The following is a 23,077-nucleotide window of genomic DNA, read 5'->3' as shown; positions in this document are numbered from 1 at the left end:
GATGCATACATGGCATCCTGACTTTTTATCTGACAGGTTTTCATGTATCAATACTTGTGTTTCTATGACTTTGTCTAGTTCTTTTACTTGTTTATGAACTCAGAATCTACAGAAAAGAAGATTATCTCAGACAATATGTACAAAATGTGTTGTATAAATGACCCTTGTCTAACGCCCTGTTTGGATGAAGTCAAAAGTGGGGTTCTTGGTACATAAAATTTTGAAGTCCACAATAAAGACCTCACTAAATTTGTATCAAAAGCACTTTACAATGTCTATTGTACCTGTTCCATCTCACATAATATCTTTCTTTTCTTCTGTAGGATAGCAAGTGGTTTAAATATAAGCCTGTTGAGACTAAAATTGCATTCAAGTTTTTCATTAAAAAGGCAAAAATCTTTGTATCAGACCATACTGTCTGTAAGAAAAGTTAATTGCAAGAGCCTTTTTGTGCTCAGATTTGTTGTATCATGTCACATGAGTATAGAAATGATAAAAAAGACACAATTTTTTATTTCTTATAGCCTCAATATGTATTTTTTAATGTAAATATGTGGCACGGCATAAATTGACCATTATTTTTTTCCAGTCTTACTTGGCTTAAGACCCTTTTAAACTAATATGATATGTTGTTTGTGACTTTTCTTTCCATTTAAAGTACATTCAATACATATGTAAAGATTATTTATAACCAAAAAGATTCACAAATTTAAAATTGCTGGAAAATATTACATCTTCATGTAAGGCTCCCTTTCATTGAAAAACCTAAATTTTTGGGCCAAGGCTGATATAAATTTGACTTTTGAATAATTATGCTAAGTCTGATAAATCAAATGAGTACTCTATTTCTTTTAGTACATAATAAATGATATATTAGGACATTTAAAAAGTTTTTTTTTTCAATATTTTAATTTTCAAAGCCCAAAATGTTGATAGTTGAAATTATTCAATTTTAACGTCAAAATTTAACACGCAAAGATGAGTATAAAATTTAACATATTGTCTATAATATATATCCTATTGTTATGAAACTTTGCAAGCAGTGTTATAATTTATTAAACTTTGGTTATATCAAGTTTTTCTAAGATTTGTCAACTATTTCTATCCTATTAGGTCCGAGACCACAATTGTCGTCCCTTGATTTTCGTTGTTCACGAATATAGTCCCTAGTGTTAACAGTGGGTTAATTGCCAATAATTTTTATACCCCTTCCAAATTTATTTCTCCATGTTTAATGCCTCAAATTGTAAGAAGGGGGGTGAAACTACACTGTAAAAAAAATTGGGTCCAGAATTTTACAGGAAAGTAGTGATTTGGTCCAGCTGAAAAAGGTTAAAAATTAGCACTTCGGAAGCTGTCAAAAGATTTCAAGACACCCTAAACACAAAATTGTCCATATTTTGAGTTAGAGGCGATGAAGTTTTCTATATTTTTGATATAATTTGTCCCAAAAGTAGTACAACACACTGTAAAAATTTCATTGAGAAAGCGCAGGTGGGATTTTTTTAATTTTCATTTATGTTCTAAAAGAAATGCACTACGAATTAATTGTGTTCTCGGACCTTTTTATGCCCTGTTGACTTTCTCATAAGTTGACTTTCTCATAATATTTATGCCCTGTTGACTTTCTCATAATATTTATGCCCTGTTGACTTTCTCTTAATATTTATGCCCTGTTGACTTTCTCATAATATTTATGCCCTGTTGACTTTCTCATAATATTTATGCCCTGTTGACTTTCTCATAAGTTGACTTTCTCATAATATTTATGCCCTGTTGACTTTCTCATAATATTTATGCCCTGTTGACTTTCTCATAATATTTATGCCCTGTTGACTTTCTCATAATATTTATGTCCTGTTGACTTTCTCATAATATTTATTCCCTGTTGACTTTCTCATAAGTTGACTTTCTCATAATATTTATGCCCTGTTGACTTTCTCATAATATTTATGCCCTGTTGACTTTCTCATAATATTTATGTCCTGTTGACTTTCTCATAATATTTATTCCCTGTTGACTTTCTCATAATAAATGAAATAAAACTGGTAAAAGAGGTACATTAATTGAAATAATTTAAGAATTGGACAAAAAGTTTAACGCTTTTATTTGCAATGATTAAATTTTAGATGACATAAGAGTAAGTGATGTTTTTATAATGCAAAGAGCAAGATCATTGATAAACCAGGAAGTTAAAAATGTAAGCACTAAATGAATGGGAGAACAAAGTCTGCTACTAACCAGGAAAAAAATGAAGAATGTATCAGAAGATTTAAGTAAATTGTGTGATTCCATTATAGAGGAAATGAAAAACAGGTAAAATATAATATTAGTTACACAGGGTGCAATTGTCCTAATATGAGAATTTATCGGGTCAATAAAATTCATATTAGGTGACCCAATAAATTCCGTATTAGGACAATTGAACACAGTGTAACTAATTTATCCTGATTTTGTTATATAACATATTATTATATTCTAAATTTAATATAAGGACAATATCAACCAAATATATTTTAGACATTTAATCTAAATCTGTGAAAAATAAAAAAATATAAGGACTATAAAGCAACTCATTTAAAAAAAAATATTAGGTCAACGGTATAAGGGAGATAATCCCAATTGACGTAATAAATAAGGGAAATCATTCATATTGAGGTAATAAAAACTTGTACCAAAAATTCCAATCTTCTTTAAAGTACTGTATTAAATTATTGATTTTCCATCACCAAGGGGAGATTACTTTATTGAATTCAATAAGACACAATTTGTGCTTGAATTTTTTAGAATACTAGTATATAAATCATAGATTTAAATTAACAATGCTCAATATTGTAATCAATTATCAATATAATCATGTACATGTTTTAACTACTGATTAGTTTAGGACACCATTTTTTTTGGAAATAATGCTGTCTGCATTTGATGAAAAAAATCTACAAGGAAAAAAAGCAGATCATTGGCTAGAGTATACAGCATTCTTATGTTTGCAAGATGCTGAGAGTGCATTCCAAAGAATGATGACAGCGATTTATAAATTGGGACAAGCAGAAGATATGGTATTCATAAAAAAAAGAAATTTAGATACTAGATGTTAATTTTTCATTTTGAAAAATTTATAGATAAAATTTATATTTTCTGTAATACATCCAACTGAAAAAGTCTGAATTCTTAATTTCAAATGTAACAATTGAAAACAAGTAAAAGCAATTTACAGAAATAGTTAGCAACAATAAAGTACAGAACTATTTATGCATTGGCCCCAAAGGTATTTCTATGCACACGTTAATCATTAAAATTTTAGAAATATAAATTGAAAAATCCATAAATATAGATAATAATTTTTTTATTCATAGAAGTTTTGATAACAGTGCCTTTCGTTCAAAAAGTTTGTTTGTTTAATTTATTACTTTTAGCACTTATATATGATTTCAATGAAAGATGCACATTTTGTTTTGTTTCATAGCTTATTACTAGATTGAACAGAGTAGGTGTTACATTGTAACCAACCAGTAAGCAGAGATTGATTAAAGAAGCAGGAGAAATCAGCCATAAAGCTCTGTGTGATTATTTGAAGGAAAAGCCACTGCTAAAAATTACTGAGGACAATCTGGACATATACATTAAAAGTGTGTATCAATAGATAAAGGAAATACAGATTTGCATTTATTTGCCTCGAATGCCTTAACTAGCAGGTTATCATCTGTAGATGTTGACAACAGAACCCCTGTAGTTCCTGAAGTTAATGGAGATGTTTTAAAACTAACAGAGACAGAAATTGACATCATGAAATATTCATATTCAATATTGGTAATAATTTAAGTAGATGAATATTAAGTAATTGATAAATAATGTTGAAATTGTTTTGTTAATTGAATCCTTCTTTAATTTAAGAAAGAAAAAAACACTTTTGGATTTTATTTATACACAACTTTGTTTGAATACTTCTTTTATCTCATTGTGGTGATAAGCAGTTTGAAATGTAAACTGGACTCCGATGCAAGGCTTTTGATGGAATGGCGGACCAGTTTATTTGAAATGGTAAGTATATAAACACATGCATGCCTTCCTGCTTACAAAAATGCTTAGATGTATATTATTTTTCAATTAACATATATAACATGCTTACATTAATGGTGGTGGCTTTTTGTCTTTATCTTTCTTTTTAGCTTAATTGCACTTACAAATTATAAGTAAATTCAGAGTTTTAAATTACTTACCTTAATAGAAAATTTATTTCTGTATTTCTTAAATGTGGAGGCCAAAGGATAATATATACGTTCAAAACTGGAATGTTGTTTCAAATTTTAATTTTAAGTTAAAATAACACCATCAATATCTGAATTTACAGTAGTTTGGTCAGTTTTTTTTAGAAATAGTAGAATTCAACTAGCTTACAATTGCTGCTTAACATTTCCACTGCATTTATATTTTGCCTTTCCAAGCTTTAGCACTAACATGATAATTGTACAAACAGAGTCTTTATCAGGAGAATACACTTGTTAGTGTCGACCCCAATGGGAGACCAGAAAAAGTACAATGCTACTTATAACATTTAGCAATTACTAATAGAAATTAACCTTTTGGAATATTATCATTCTCTTATTTCCTATATATTTTATGTTTAATATAAAGAGCTAAATATATATTCTAATTAGTGGTGTTACACCTATAACAGAACCAAACTTGCTATATTGACTTGGGCATTACTTTATTTCATTCTATGATCTATTTCAAGCAATGAAAAACACATAAAGCTTTGGTCCAAATACTATTTTACTAATTTTAAGCTCAAATTGGACTGGTAGTAACATGTGGGTTATTCAAAGAAAACTGCATATGGATATTACCAATGGCAAATCTACTTTTTAGCTCACCTGGCCCGAAGGGCCAAGTGAGCTTTTCTCATCACTTGGCGTCCGTCGTCGTTAACTTTTACAAAAATCTTCTCCTCTGAAACTACTGGGCCAAATTAAATCAAACATGGCCACAAGCATCATTAGGGTATCTAGTTTAAAAAATGTGTGGCGTGACCCGACAAATCAACCAAAATGGCAGCCATGACTAAAAATAGAACATAGGGATAAAATGCAGTTTTTGGCTTATAACTCAAAAAACATAGCATAAAGAGCAAATCTAACATGGGGGTAAAATTGTTTATCAGGTCTAGATCTATCTGCCCTGAAATTTTCAGATGAATCAGACAACCCGTTGTTGGGTTGCTGCCCCTGAATTGTTAATTTAAGGGAAATTTTGCTGTTTTTGGTTATTATCTTGATTATTATTATAGATAGAGATAAACTGTAAACAGCAATAATGTTCAGCAAAGTAAGATTTACAAATAAGTCAACATGACCAAAATGGTTAGTTGATCCCTTTAGGAGTTATTGCCCTTTAAAGTCAATTTTTAACCATTTTTCGCTAATTTTATATATCTTTTACAAAAATCTTCTCCTCTGAAACTGCTGGGACAAATTAATCCAAACTTTGCCACAATCATCCTTGGGGTATCTAGTTTAAAAAATGTGTGGCGTGACCCGCCAAACCAACCAAGATGGCCGCCATGGCTAAAAATAGAACATAGGGGTGAAATGCAGCTTTTGGCTAATAACTCAAAAACCAAAGCATTTAGAGCAAAGCTGATAGTGGTAAATTGTTTATCAGGTCAAGATCTATATGACCTGAAATTTTCAGATGAATCAGAGAACCTGTTGTTGGATTGCTGTCCCTGAATTGGTAATTTTAAGGAAATTTTGCTGTTTTTATACGACCGCAAATTTTGAAAAAATTTTCGTCGTATATTGCTATCACGTTGGCGTCGTCGCCGTAGTCGTCGTCGTCGTCGTCGTCGTCGTCCGAATACTTTTAGTTTTCGCACTCTAACTTTAGTAAAAGTGAATAGAAATCTATGAAATTTTAACATAAGGTTTATGACCATAAAAGGAAGGCTGGTATTGATTTTGGGAGTTTTGGTCCAAACATTTTAGGAATTAGGGGCCAAAAAGGGCCCAAATAAGCATTCTTGGTTTTCGCACTATAACTTTAGTTTAAGTTAATAGAAATCTATGAAATTTTGACACAAGGTTTATGACCACAAAAGAAAGGTTGGGATTGATTTTGGGAGTTTTGGTTTCAACAGTTTAGGAATTAGGGGCCAAAAAAGGGCCCAAATAAGCATTATTCTTGGTTTTCGCACAATAACTTTAGTTAAAGTAAATAGAAATCAATGAAATTAAAACACAATGTTTATGACCACAAAAGGAAGGTTGGTATTGATTTTGGGAGTTTCGGTCCCAACAGTTTAGGAATTAAGGGCCAAAAAGGGACCCAAATAAGCATTTTTCTTGGTTTTCGCACCATAGCGTTAGTATAAGTAAATAGAAATCTATGAAATTTAAACACAAGGTTTATGACTATAAAAGGAAGGTTGGTATTGATTTTGGGAGTTTTGGTCTTAACAGTTAAGGAAAAAGGGGCCCAAAGGGTCCAAAATTAAACTTTGTTTGATTTCATCAAAATTGAATAATTGGGGTTCTTTAATATGCCGAATCTAACTGTGTATGTAGATTCTTAATTTTTGGTCCCGTTTTCAAATTGGTCTACATTAAGGTCCAAAGGGTCCAAAATTAAACTTAGTTTGATTTTAACAAAAATTGAAACCTTGGGGTTCTTTGATATGCTGAATCTAAAAATGTACTTAGATTTTTGATTATTGGCCCAGTTTTCAAGTTGGCCCAAATCGAGGTCCAAAATTAAACATTGTTTGATTTCATCAAAAATTGAATAATTGGGGTTCTTTGATATATGCCAAATCTAACTGTGTATGTAGATTCTTAATTTATGGTCCAGTTTTAAAATTGGTCTTAATTAAAGTGCAAAGGGTCCAAAATTAAACTAAGTTTGATTTTAACAAAAATTAAATTCTTGGGCCTCTTTGATATTCTGAATCTAAACATGTACTTAGATTTTTGATTATGGGCCCAGTTTTCAAGTTGGTCCAAATGTCAGAGGATCTAAAATTATTATATTAAGTATTGTGCAATAGCAAGTCTTTCCAATTGCACAGTATTGTGCAATGGCAAGAAATATCTAATTTCACAATATTGTGAAATAGCAATTTTTTTTTTAATTAAGAGTTATCTTTCTTTGTCCAGTATAGTAAGCAAGAAATATCTGCAAGAATTTTTTTAATTGGAGTTATCTTTCTTTGTCCAGAATCAACTTAAATCTTTGTTATAATACAATATACAATGTATATTCACTTTTTACTACCAACTGATAAATTTAAATAATCTTTACCATTCAGTGATAACTAGCAGTTTTTTTACATCTTTATATTTTATGATGTATTTAAATGAGTAGTAATTGTTGCAAACTCCATTAGAATATTTTAATTGAAATTAGTTTTGGAATAAGGGAAAGGGGGATGTGATTAAAAAATTGGGTTCAATTTTTCTCATTTGAAATTTCATAAATAAAAAAAAAATTCTTCAAACATTTTTTTGAGAGGATTAATATTCAACAGCATAGTGAATTGCTCTAAGAGAAAAAAAAAATTTTAAGTTCATTTGAATACATTCATTCTGTGTCAGAAACCTATGCTGTGTCAACTATTTAATCACAATCCAAATTTAGAGCCGAATCCAGCTTGAATGTTGTGTCCATACTTGCCCCAACGGTTCAGGGTTCAACCTCTGCGGTCGTATAAAGCTACGCCCTGCGGAGCATCTGGTTGGTTATTATCTTGAATATTATTATAGATAGAGATAAATTGTAAACAGCAATAATGTTCAGCAAAGTAAGATTTCCAAAAAGTCAACATGACCAATTGGTCAATTGACCCCCTAAGGAGTTATTGTCCTTTATAGTCAATTTTTAACAATTTTCATAAAATTTGTAAATTTTTACTACTTGGTAACATTTTCCACAGAAACTACTGGGCCAAGTTCATTATAGATAGTGATAATTGTAAGCAGCAAGAATGTTCAGTAAAGTAAGATGAACAAACATATCACCATCACTAAAACACAGTTTTGCCATGAACCCATCTGCTTACTTTGTTTAATATTCACATAGACCAAGGTGAGCGACACAGGCTCTTTAGAGCCTCTAGTTTCAATCTCAATATCATTGTTTTATTTATTAATTGGAAAATTAAATGAGTGTTGTAACAATACGAAATTTGATTATAATTTTACAAAATCAATTCTGCTGCTGAGGTATCACATGAGATGACGTATTAGGTCAGGTGATGTCAGGTTTGAAAGATGCCGATGAATGTGTTAAGACAAGTAATCTGGGTGGGTCTTGCTTGGGTGGGCATGTGATACCTCAGCAGCAGAATTGATTTTGTAAAATTATAATCAAATTTTGTATTGTTCCAACACTCATTTAATTTTCCAATTTTACAAAATCAATGCTGCTGAAGTATCCCATGAGATTTTAGAGCAACACATGAATTGGCAACACAGCCAGGTAAGCATGAAAGCTCGGTACACCAACATGTTACGTGTCCATGAATAAATCTGAAAGTCCTAAAAGAACAATTACCTATCTCAAAGACTATATACCACACAACTAAATATTGTTTGATGATTCTAAATTAAACAGAAATCATATACATGTATGTTAACTATTTATCTAATAATAAAAGAAACACATTTACAACATGCAATCACATAGTAAAACAATAGATAAATCTAATGATCATGACAAAGATAGTTATCAAGAAGTACTTTACTCAAACCCTTAGTTTTGTTATTGTTTACTATAGGTTTGTCATAAAACTTTCTAAAAGTTGATTCTTTTTTCCAACCAGCTGATTTCATTATAACATCTAAAGAAATCCCTGCTTTTTAGCTCACCTGGCCCGTAGGGCCAAGTGAGCTTTTCCCATCACTTTGCGTCCGGCGTCCGGCGTCGTCCGTCGTCATTGTTAACTTTTACAAAAATCTTCTCCTCTGAAACTACTGGGCCAAATCAAACCAAACTTGGCCACACTCATCATTGGGGTATTTAGTTTAAAAAATGTGTGGCATGACCCCGTCAACCAACCAAGATGGCCGCCACAGCTAAAAATAGAACATAGGGGTAAAATGCAGTTTTTGGCTTAAAACTCAAAAACCAAAGCATTTAGAGCAAATCTGACATGGGTTAAATATGTTTATCAGGTCAAGATCTATCTGCCCTGAAATTTTCAGATGAATCAGTCAATCGGTTGTTGGGTTGCTGCCCCTGAATTGGTAATTTTGATGAAATTTTGCGGTTTTTGGTTATTATCTTGAATAGTATTATAGATAGAGATAAACTGTAAACAGCAATAATGTTCAGCAAAGTAAGATTTACAAATAAGTCAACATGACCAAAATGGTCAGTTGACCCGTTTAGGAGTTATTGCCCTTTATAGTAAATTTTTAACCATTTTTCATAAATTAAAGTAATCTTTTACAAAAATCTTCTCCTCTGAAACTACTGAGCCAAATTAATCCAAACTTGGCCACAATCATCTTTGGGGTATCCAGTTTAAAAAATGTGTTGCGTGACCTGGTCAACCAACCAAGATGGCAGCCACGGCTAAAAATAGAACATAGGGGTAAAATGCAGTTTTTGGCTTATAACTCAAAAACCAAAACATTTTGAGGAAATCTGACATGGGATAAAAATGTTTATCAGGTCAAGATCTATCTGCCATAAAATTTTCAGATGAATCGGTCAATCGGTTGTTGGGTTGCTGCTCCTGAATTGGTAATTTTAAGGAAATTTTGCTGTTTTTGGTTTTTATCTTGAATATTATTATAGATAGAGATAAACTGTAAACAGCAATAATGTTCAACAAAGTAAGATCTACAAATAAGTCAACATGACCGAAATGGTCAGTTGACCCGTTTAGGAGTTATTGCCCTTTATAGTCAATTTTTAACCATTTTTTCGTAAATCTTAGTTATCTTTACAAAAATCTTCTCCTCTGAAACTACTGGGCCAAATTAATCCAAACTTGGCAACAATCATCTTTGGGGTATCTAGTTTAAAAAATGTGTGGCGTGACCAGGTCAACCAACCAAGATGGCCACAAAGGCTAAAAATAGAACATAGGGGTAAAATGCAGTTTTTGGCTTATAACTCAAAAACCAAAGCATTTAGAGCAATCTGACTTGGGGTGAAATTGCTTATCAGAACAATATCTATCTGCCCTGTAATTGTCAGATGAATCTGACAACCTGTTGTTGGGTTGCTGCCCGTGAATCGGAAATTTTAAGGAAATTTTGATGTTTTTGGTTATTATCTTGAATATTATTATAGATAAAGATAAACTGTAAACAGCAATAATGTTCAGCAAAGTAGGATCTATAAATAAGTCAACATGACCGAAATGGTCGATTGACCCCCTAAGGAGTTATTGTCCTTTATATTAAATTTTTAATTAACATTTCCACTGATACTTCTGGGCCAAGTTCATTATAGATAGAAATAATTGTAAGCAGCAAGACTATTTAGTAAAGTAAGATTTAAAAACACATCACCATCAACAAAACACAATTTTGTCATGAATTCATCTGCTTCCTTTGTTTAATATTCACATATACAAAGGTGAGCGACACAGGCTCTTTAGAGCCTCTAGTTTAGCAGATGAAGTTGCAGCTGACCTAACACTATGCGGCTTAAACAAGTTAATATCTAATCCTGCAAGTTTCATTGTTAATTTAATCCATCTACTTATAGTGTTTTTTGACACAGGTTTATGTGGTTTCATAGTCATAATAAATAACTTAGTATATTGTCCCCTTAATGATTTAGTTCTTTTAATGTACTCATTAAATGTATCCACAACACATAAAGATTTGTCTTTGTTGTATGCTGGCAAATGTATGTCTGATAAATGACTCCCTGGTTTGGAAGTTTTGATTAATTTTGTCACTTTTATAATAAGTTCATCATTATTAACAGTAATATCATTGATATCCATCAAATGTAAAGTTTGTGTTCTCTGAGCTGTTAATACACTAAGTATCATGGTTAATTTTAACGTAAGGTTTTTCAAAGTCAACATATTTACAGGTGATAGAGTACATAAAAACTTCAACATCACATCAACGTCCCATGTCACTTCATATCTTGGTAAAGTTGGTCTTTTATTATATACACCTTTCATAAAACGACAAATTAAAGGATCATTCCCAATAGGATTGACTTTCCCACAATCCAACACTGATGATAAAGCTGATCGAGCTGTATTAATAGCACTATATCCAAGACCCTTTTGAAACAATTCTGTCAGAAATTGTAAAACTATAGAATTAGATGCTTTAAATGAATTAATTTGTCTTTTAACACAAAATTGCACCCATTTGTTGAGATAACTCCCATATTGCTTTTTTGTGGAATTTCTCCACGAGTCATATAAAATGTTTGTAGTGTCTGTTGGTTAGCCAAAACTGTTAAGTCTTGTCCTGATAAAGGAAACACTGCTAACTGCATTTTCTTTAACGGATGCTGCCTTGAAGGATCTGATGGATGAATCAACAGATTTTTCTTTGGTAGTATGTAAGATTGTCCGGCTATCAGATGAAGAATTTTTGCAAACCATGGTTGAGTCGTGAACATTGCTTCTATTGATACACCAATTCCAAATATCTCTAGTTAACTCATTCAACTCGTCCTTCCTTCCTCCCATATTATTTATATACTGAACCGCTACTGTATTATCCAAATATATTTTTATATGAATATTGTTTTTTGTAGCACAGAAACTTTTAAGAGTTAAAAAGGCTGCAAGAAGCTCTAACACATTTATATGTTTATCTTGTTCATGGTAAGACCAATGTCCCCCTGTTTTGGCCATAGCTAATTTAGGATGTTTAATCAGTCCTCCCCATCCTGTTTTTGAGCTATCAGATTGGAGAATCATACTAGGTTCTATTGTTAAAATAGGTTTGCTAGACTTTTCAATACTATTTATCCACCAAATTAAATGTTTGTGTATTTCACAATCCAAATACATTATCGCATCGTAATTTCCTCTATTAATCTTTAATGCTTTGTCTTTCTTTTGATCGAGAGGTTTGACATAGAAGTTTGCATACTGGACTGCTGGTTCAGAAGCTACCAATTTTCCAATTAACTGAGAAAACTCTCTAATTGTTGTTTCCCATTTTTTAACAAACACTTTACACATGACTACAATAGTCTTTGCCTTTTCAGATGTTAATTTTACTGTCATTGTTATAGAATTAATAACAAAACCCAAAAAAGTTACTTCTTGACATGGATATAGCACTGATTTAATAGGGTGAATAGTAAACCCACATTGGTCGAGGAGATTACATGTGTCTTTAATGTTATCACAACAATGCTGATAAGTGTCACTAATGAGAAGACTATCATATATGTATGCCACATTTAAATATCCATTTTTGCAAAGTGTAGAAAATATTGGTTTTAAAAGCTTAGAAAATATTCTCGATGCACTTGCTAATCCGTTTGGGAGACAAGTAAATTGATATTTTGTCCCATTCCAATAAAATCTTAAAAATAGCCTATCACAATGTACAACATTAACCGAAAAATATGCATCCTTTAAATCTGCAGATGCAAACCAGACATTCGGTTTAATTAATTGTAATGCAGTTTTAAGTGTTTCCATTTTAAAATGGTGATATTCAACTTGTTCGTTTAATTGTCTCAAGTTTAATATTAACCTATGAGACCCATCTTTCTTCGGTCTGATAAATATGTTCGAAATAAATTCTTGTTTGTTTATGTCCTGGATATTGACTTTTTGAACAACATTTTTTAGTACAAATTTTTCAATTTCTCCATTAATTATAGACTGTTCTGATTCATTAAATTTAATTGTTCCAGGTAACTTGGTTTGTTGCGGTACAGTGTCAAATTCAATTTTGTAACCTTTAACCAAACTAAGAATCCAATTATCTTGTGTAAGCAATTTCCAGCACCCCAAAAAATTACGTATTTTCCCTGCAATAAAATTGTCAGATAGTTTCTATTAGGAAAGCTATGTGCTTACCAATTGTCATATTTTAATGGCCCCGCAACAGAGTTGTCGGTGCCATATAGTTTTACTCTTGTCCGTAATTCCAAAAATTCTGTAATCCCGTAATTCCGAAATTCCGTAATTCCGAAATTCTGTCATTCCTCAACAAACCATTATACAGAGTTTTTTTCTAAACGCCTTCAGATATTGGCTGATTTTTAATATGTAAGTTAACCATGTTGAGTTACAGATCAAGTTTAAGTTTCGTTCTGCTCCACTAATTTTTGCCGAAATTACGGGCTTTGGACTTTGAGAAATTGTTGAAAATCACAGTTATACAGACTTTTTTTCTAAATGCCTTCAGATATTGGGCTGATTTTTGGTATGTGAGTTAACCATGATGAGTTACAAATCAAGTTGAAGTTTTGTTTCGCTCAACAAATTTATGCTGAAATTACGGGCTTTGGACTTTGAGAAATAGTTGAAAATCACAGTAATACAGACCTTTTTTTCTAAACACTTTCAGATATTGGGCTGATTTTTGGTATGTGAGTTAACCATGATGAGTTACAGGTCAAGTTAAAGTTTAGTTCTACTCCTCTAATTTTTGCTGAAATTACGGGCTTTGGACTTTGATAAATTATTGAAAATCACAGTTATACAGATTTTTTTTCTATACGCCTCCAGATTTTGAGCTGATGTTGTGTCCAAATGTGTTTATATTGAAATTGCAGATTTTTCAACTCTTTGGGACGGGGCCATTCGTGTCGCTTTGACACATCTAGTTATCAGAAGTTCTTCATAAAATAAAAATATATTAGTCCAAACATAAGACATAAATGAGAAAATTGTCCCCCCTTTTTTCTTTGAATTGGAAAAGGTTTTTTTTTGTAAAAACCACAATTCTGTGGTGAAACATATATTATTAAGAGCATTTTATATACCCCACAGCTAGATAACTTGCTAAACTGGTTCAAAATTGCATGTACAGTGAGATTTTAGTATTCTTATATGAGTATATACCATTTGCCTAGATTGTAAAAGGTAACCATAAGAAAATCAATAAAACTTGAAAATCATAGGATTATTTTGACCAAGAGCTATGTTGTACCATATACAAGTCATAGAATACATGTTTTATTGATTTCAAGCAAAAAAATGCAAAATTAAGAACTTGGAATCAAGTCCTAACTGCATGTAGAATCATATTCAAAACAGTGTGGTCCTGGCCATTGATTGACGACCTAAATTATCCCATTGACTGGGACAGATTAGGTGAACGTTTGTCGGTAGCAATCACTGCTCACTATGTACTTGTTAAAGACACCAAATCCATGGGGTCACCAAAGGTTCTCAACACCTAAAAAAAGCAATTCGAAAAACAAATCCGGAATAATACGATGTGTTGATTTATATCAATAATATAAATCAAAACATAAAGGTTATTCCTGAATAATTTTTCGAATTATTTTATTATTAAAGGCGTTAAGAACCTTTGGTGACCTCACAAATTAAATTCTATAATAAGTAAGAAGTGAGCAATGGTCGTTACAGACAAACGTTCACCTAATCTGTCCCAGTCAATGGGATAATTTAGGTCGTCAATCAATGGCCAGGACCACACTGTTTTGAATATGATTCTATGTTGTATGGCCATAAAAGGCTAAAATACTTGAGTATGCCAATTTTAGAGCTTAAATTTCCCATAAACAGGATAGTTCACCAAAAAACGATGACTTAACATGATTACTAACATCAAATTTGACTTATTTTCATTGGAATAGGTATAACTTCTAAAAATTGGATTTCTGATGATTCTCTGTAATAGGATGTACACCACTAACTTCCCATTGTTTTATATGTTAAATTCCTCTGTTTTAAGTTCAAATAAAGTGGCAATCATTGCATTTCAAAGCAACACTTTATGGTGTCTAGTACTAACAACAACAACAACAACAATACTTTATTTTAAGAGGGTTACACAGTTAGCTATATAACTAATCTTCCCTGAGGCCCTCGTAATGAAAAATCAAACAAAACACAAACATATACTAGTACATTGCATACATACATTAGCATAAAAAGTCAAGTGTGATAATAATGTTCAATACAACTTGATAAAATGTGATGAAAAAATAAACATGATGACATGATCAGTTTTTTATATTATTTATACAGCTAGGTTGATTTCAATAAATGATCTGTTATTTTGTATTTGAAAGAATTAATATTTGTAATATTTCTTAACGGTATTGGCAAATTATTCCACAAGAATGGTCCAGAATACATAAAAGATTTTTTGAATAATACTGAAAAAAATCAACATATCTTAAATGGCATATAAGAAAGAACTGGTTCCCGGAACTTCGGATGTACCAAAACAGGTACTTCAGATCTGACAAACAGACAAAATGTACCCTCTTTTTAGAATTTGGTGCAGTTTTTTTAATATTCAAAATTAAAAGTCCAAAAGTGTTTTACAATGATCACCAGTCCTTCAGCTTTCAGTTGATGCCAAAAAAACTATTTTGTGTTAAATATGTACTACTTTCTGGTATGTGCTTTCTGGCCGATCTCGAATTAGTGGTGTTACACCTATACAAATTTCCAAAAGGTTGAATTCTATGTAATTTTACCTTATGCTTGATTATTGCACTTAAACATCTCAGCTTTGCTTATAGCTTTGCAACTTGTGAAACAGAAAACTGTTTAATAATCTGTGAAGCAGGTTCATTGTAACTTTGAGAATATAAACATTAAAAAAAACACTGTTCATTTGCATTTTGTGTGTGGTCCCAGGGAGTCTTTGTAATTATGTTTATCAACTCCAAGAAAATGACTTATTAAACTGTTGTAGAAATGAAGAAACAAAAGCTTTTTTTTTACTAAAACTGGATTTTTTACAAAGTGAAATCTGAAATATTGTTTGGAAATTTTGGTTCCATCATTGTATACCACAAAGTATTGACTGACTGACATTATCATTTGATTAATTATTTTAATTTGATTGAAGTTAATTCTTCATGAACTAGTGAATAGATGGTATTAAAAGTATAATGAATTTCTTCTTTATCTTGTAAACTGTTCTTATCTAATAATATGAGGCAGGCATTACCTATGAATGGGGACGGAGTTTGTTTGAATTAATTTTTGTAACTTAAATATTTGTTAAAAAAAGAAACGGAAATACCGTAACGTTTCGGATTTAGGTTCTGTTGTTAGGGATTTTACTTGTGATTGTACGTTATTTAAGTTATGACGTCATGTTCAATGTAAATAAAGAAACGCAATGCATCAGGTAACGTTTATTCATACCAAAGACAAAGAATAATTAAAAATGAAATATTGGTATTGTGTTCCTTTAGTTCATATATTTTACTAGACTAATCAAAGTCTCACGACAACAAGACCAGAAGAAGGAAGTAGATTTATGTGTTCTGCGCAGATCAGGAAATTAAACTACACGACAAAAAAAAATTGAACGATTTTGAGTTCATTAGTACAATGAAAAAATTTGGGAATTTTCCCGATTTTTTTTTTTTTTTATTGAATTTTCTACTGTAATAGGGGACTTCGTCCCCATATAACTTATTGAAGAATTAATGTTGAAGATTTTAGTTGTGGTAAACAGTTGAAGAGAAAGCTATTTACTTTCAGATTGCAAGAATTTTGAGTTCGTTGGATCAATTTAAATGGATGTCAACGGTTATACCAGTACACATGAACCATGGCTATAGTGCTGCCAGGGTTGTCCCAAAAAAGCCAAGTGTTCCAATTACCAATCCAACACAAGAATGAGGCCAAATATGAAGATATTCTTGATATCATGGATTCTTATGAGAAACTGCTGCAAAAAACATTTCAGGAATCCCATGATTTGTTGCTGTAAGTTGTTATAATCTCTTTTTGGACACTAACATTAACTCACTTAATTACTGTTAGTGTTTATTTGAATTAATGCAATGTTATTTTGAATGAATGTAATGCTATTATATTGAATGTAATGCTTTTTTGATTGAATGTAATGCTTTTTTGATTGAATGTAATGCTATTATATTGAATGTAATAAATATGCTTTTTTGATTGAATGTAATGCTATTTTGATTCCCTAAATTTTAAAGTTATTCATTTTCAAAACTGAAATTGTTTCAATACAAATGTATTAACAAAATTTAACACATTTTAATGTTTTTCAGACATGGACATCTTTTTTCTTGTTTTCACAATACGAAATTCAGTAGAAATTAAGAAAATTAAACGTCATATTTAAATTTCTACCAATTATTTGCTGAGAATTGATATTTCACTGATGATGAGAAATATTTTCCTCACACCACTCTGGATATGTGAAAAAGCACAAAGTTTGAGGAACAGAAATTATACAATTTAATTCATCATATAGCCTTCAACAATGACAAAGCACACACCACATATTCAGTAGTAAAAGGCAGCAAACAGACATACTGATGTAATATATGGCCTGATTTATGTGCAAAAAAAATAAACGAAAACAAATATGTAAAGTTCTTCTATATTTTTGTCAGGAACAGTTGAAATGTTAGATGAATTTGGAATTATTGCACCTGGTGACTAACTGATCAAAGTCAGATTTGAAGGCGCCAAAAAACAAGGTCTCATGTCTCCAACAACATCGGGAAGACTTGATCATTTGAGACCAGTTGTTATTGAGCTTTGGCATCTTAAACAAGATTACTTAGAAGTTTGTATGAATAAAATATCATTTTAATTATAGAACGCAGCCATAATTAGTGATGGTTTGGCCAAATATTACCTCAAATAATGGGGTCAGATTTTGTCTTGTCAATGTATATTATAACTCGGTGCTCAATCATTTAGGCAGATCATTTTGGTTGTTATGGAATTGCAATAATTAAATTGACATATGAATAAAAGGAGATGTTGGTTATCCAGGGATCAGACAGCAACCCACCAGCAAAGAGTAAAATTATACTTGAAGTTTCATGTTTTCTGTCTAAAATGTTCTGTGTACTACTTTTTGTGACTTTGTCTGTTAATCTTTTTAATTTTTAGACATGGCTTTCTAAGTTCATTTTCAACTGATATCTAAATTAAAGAAGGAAATTATTGCTACTTAAGCACTCCATGCAATAATCCTCTTTCTATCAAGTAAGAATTGCAAAATATGAGAGTACAAGGGGAAAAGTATGTTCATTTCTATAAAATTTCCATATCTTTAGTATTGAATGAACACATGGGTACATAGTCCTCAAACATGATAACATCTTTATTATATGTATCTATAGACAAAGACTTTATTAAAGCATGTATATCAGTTGTGGACTTTTGATGAGGTCAATGCCTTATTATGCTTATATATGGATCTGCATTTTTTTTCAACTGTATTTTGCAAGAAATTAAACATGTAATTGAAAATTCAATTTGTTTTAACAACTGCATAGTTTGTTGCATTACCATTCTTGTATTATTATCATCTGAATTAAACATAACATTCTTGAAATCTCCTGATATACTTGCAAATTTTCTTTTCTGGTGTGGCACTTCCTCTATGTTTCTTATGTGTGACGTCATGATGTCTCAAATCTAAATTTAGCAAGATTATTTTTAAATTGATCAGTAATATACATATAATTCGAAACATGGGATCAATATATGAAAAAATAAAAACAAGGTGTCAGATACGTAAAATAACCATTGAATCATGTGATTGTCATATCCAATGAAAACAGTATAATGCTACTCCATCTCAGTATAATTATATATTTCCAATTTTATTTGACAGAAAACTTTTAAAGCTTTTTACAAGATGGATTCAATGGATAAATTAGGTACCTTGGCATTTTTGTGAAATAGACTGAAGAAGACTGATGTTAATGGCAAAGTCGAGGGTCACTTCAATTCACACAGCAAATTTTTCAAACTTATTGTAAGGGAGCTAATTCGAGAACAGGCATTTGAACTCTTTAATCTTAATTTTGAAAATACTACAGGGTATCCACTAAACATCAGCAAGGCAAGCAGATACACCAAAGAAAACAAAACAATGGAATTAGCAGGTGAAGTTCTTCATAAATTTGATGTTATGCGTACAGGAGTACCTTCAGAAAGCAATGATGATTTATTCAATTAAAGTACAAATTTTACAATTAGAGGATTACACCACCTACAAATGGAAGACACTATAAAAGAAGGTGACATATCTAGAATCATTCCAAACCTGAAAGTGTGCATTCCAATTTTTTATGCACATTCTTGCCTTTCAAAATACTTATTTGAATGTGTCAACTTCATAACTAAAGTAACCTGTTTTCTTTCTCCTTTGGAAAAAACTTAAAGTGTTGGAAGGCAGTATGGTTAATTTGAGAGGTGGACAAGGCAATAACTTTGAGGCCGACTTGGTACAGGAACATTCAGTAAGGAATCAGAAAGAGTTGATCAGGGGTCTTGATGCTAATAAAACTAAAACACCTATTTCTGCTGTTACTGCAGCAGCACCAGTCATTTCTCAAATATTCAAGAATTTTGATGCTGAACACAACATTCCAAAGAAAGCTTCCAGGCATGGTAAAATTATTTCAACAGAGGATATGAAAGTTGTCAGTGATAGTTTGAGAAAAATAAGACCATTCTTAAATACTATGGTAGAAAATGTGCTTTCCCTTACTTACCATCTCAGCCTTCTTCAAATATAGATATGATCAAAATGGACATTGGCTTGGATGTGATGCTAGGTAGGGTGGGTAGAGGATATATTTCTGTAGATAACGAGGAAGATGACAAACAGCTGCAGACATTGGTACTGATGATGAAGAGGATGAAGAGGAAATTCCAGATATTCCTCTTTGATCCAGGTAAATTCACTTGAATGTATGGTATTGATGATAAATATATAAAATCACCATACATTATTGGTGAGCTTCCGCTGTTCTTTGTTCTTTGGTTGGGTTGTTTTCCCTTTGACACATTCCTCATTTTCATTTTATTGTCTTGAAATTTTATTTGAACATGGCTTAGAAACAGCTTGAAAAGGAAATTTGTCCAGCATTTCTAACCTGTTTTAAAAAAAAAAAAAAATATCTACTGCAATTACCAAAACTGTTCCAACAGAAAAATTAATATTTTTTTTCATTTGATGCATGAAACGTAACATTTGAGCAAACTTATTTTCTTTATTGACATCAATTATCAAATTTCATGGAAACACCAAATCAACCTTATAAACAAGGTGGCATACAGACAATGCAATGTAACTGCACAAAAAGCAAAGATGCAATATATGAATATGTAATGAAGTCATTATAGAAGAGATAATGGAATTGATAAGTCATGGTTTGTTAAACCTTGCTTGCAAAAATGTTCATATTTTGTTTTCTGTGTACGTTTCTGTTTTGATGATTACTTAGATCTTCAACATAATTCTTCATTTAAAACAATGCAAGCTGTTACTTTTTTATTCAAAGATATTGTTATTTCATTGAAGGGTCAAGACAATGAAATACAGAACATGGAGTAAGTCATATTGATCTGTACTTAAATGGCAGTTCAGAATATTCATTTAAAAGTATCATTTACATTATATATTGCTTTCATTGATATTACATTGTACATATACAAACACTGCTATACATTACAAATTTGTTGATGAAAATAATTTGTTTTTATAATTTAAGTAAAAACCCAGTGCAAGATGACCTGCAATATGTAAAAAGAAGTTAAAATCAGGAGTGAGTCTTACATGATGAAGAGGCATAAATTATTAAAATTTTCTGATACTTCTTTTAAACTTAATGTGATGCCACTGTGTATCATCAGTACACCGGATATAGGTACTAACCGAGCGGGCATGATTGATTTTTACCTTCTACGGTAACAAAAATCTTTATTTTGCTTTATCAATATTCAATGTACATTTCTCAACATTTGAAATTCCTGCTCCCAAATAAATTTTGCATTGATTTTTTCCTATTCATAAAACAACTTTGATATTTTTATAAAAACAATTTACTTGTACATGCGCAAATAGTTGTGAATGTCAACACCAACTTTCTATTTAGATACAGTTGTTGAGACATTTACATGTTTTATCTGAAATAAACCTAATACAGGGCAAAAGTAATAGTTACCAATCATAAACCTACCTGTGATTACTCATTCCTTGAAACTTTTTGGGTAATAAACGAGTATGAAAACAGTACCGTGTAAGACCAAAATTGCCCACGCCCACTTGGTTTGTACCTATATCCGCTGTACGATGATACACGGTGGATGCTATTTAGATTCAATGTAATACTACATTTGTATTTTAATGAATGTGATTGTATTTACAATTAGTTTAATAGTATTCTACTAAATGTGATAATATTTAGCTTGAATGAAATACTTTTTTTCTGAATGTGATAATATTTAGCTTGAATGTAATACCTACTGAATGTGATCTAAATTGAATGCAATACTATTCTACCGAATGTGATGATAATTTAATTGAATGCAATACTATTCTACCGAATGTGATGATAATTTAATTGAATGCAATACTATTCTACCGAATGTGATGGTATTGAGATTTATTTTTCAGCCCATGATTTATATCAATCTGACAACTAATTGTTGGGTTGCTGTCAATGAATTTTAACTGAATGTGATGCTCTCAACTCACTTAAGTGTTATGCTTTTTTGATTCAATGTTATTCATCGTTAATTGAATATGATGTTAATTTGATAGAATGGAATTTTATTTTGAATGAATATGCTAGTTTGATTGTGTGAGTGTGATGCTATTTGAATTAATGTAATGTTAATTTGATGGAATGTAATGCTATTTTGATTGAATGTAATGCTATTTTGATTGAATTCAATGTTTTTAGATTGAATGTAATACTTTTTTAGCTCACCTGGCCCAAAGGGCCAAGTGAGCTTTTCTCATCACTTGGCGTCCGTTGTCTGTGTCGTCCGGCGTCATGGTCCGTCATCGTTAACTTTTACAAAAATCTTCTCCTTTTGAAACTACTGGGCCAAATTTAACCAAACTTGGCCACAATCATCATATTAGAACATATGGGTAAAATGTAGATTTTAGCTTATAACATTGAAACCAAAGCATTTAAAGCAAATCTTACAAGGGGACAACTTGTTTATCAAGTAAAAATCTATATGCCCTGAAATTTTCAGATGAATTGGACAACTGGTTGTTAGGTTGCTGCCCCTAAATTGGTAATTTTTATGGAAATTTTTGTCGTTTTTGGTTATTATCTTGAATACTATTATAGAAAGAGATAAACTGTAAACAGCAATAATGTTCAGCAAATTAAGATCTACAAATAGGTCAGTTGAACCCTTTTATTGCAAGAGTAAAATCAACCTTTAATGATGGCAAAGCATTTAAATACAATACATATATGACCAAATTTTTAAGATATTTATTTTTATTGATAGTATAGTATTTATGTTGCTTTTATATCTATTCAATTTTATTTATTTTTTAGATGATACTGGATCCGACAAAGTACCGATTTTATGCTGCCAAACTGCACAGTGATGAAGTAGGCTGTGGTCTCCCTGTGTCCAAAGAAAGACTAACGAGAAACAAGATAGACATAGCAGAGTTGGAACACTTTATAGATTTCATTATCACTTATGTTCAGATGTTGTTAAAAATCTACCTTTTGGTATGAAAACTATGAAGCTTACAACTGGATAAATAGTCGCTGTGCCGAATTTGATTTGAAGTCTTGCACCTTCATCTCTTGTAAATCAGTACATTCAGTATTGTGAATCAGAAAATGTTGGTCATTTAGGTATGTTTATAAAAAGATAGATAAACACTTTTAAACTAATAATTATTTTGATTTGAGCCCACTGATGACAAAACTCCCATCTGGTGTTGAAAAAAATATGAGCCTGGTACCCTTGATACAGCTGTTAACAAATTATAAAAAAAAGGGTTGAAAAGAAATTGAGAGTCATGAAACAGTTATAATTCCATATGCATGTACATAGTTATCTTGTATTCAGGTTGATATAATATACAAGAAACATGGGACACTTTGACAGCTAATGTTTGTTAATTTGAAAAAGACATTGCTCACA

The sequence above is a fragment of the Mytilus trossulus genome, chromosome 4 (assembly GCF_036588685.1).
Source record: "Mytilus trossulus isolate FHL-02 chromosome 4, PNRI_Mtr1.1.1.hap1, whole genome shotgun sequence".
NCBI classification, from domain to species: domain Eukaryota; kingdom Metazoa; phylum Mollusca; class Bivalvia; order Mytilida; family Mytilidae; genus Mytilus; species Mytilus trossulus.
Note: the sequence above shows the minus strand (reverse complement) of the source record.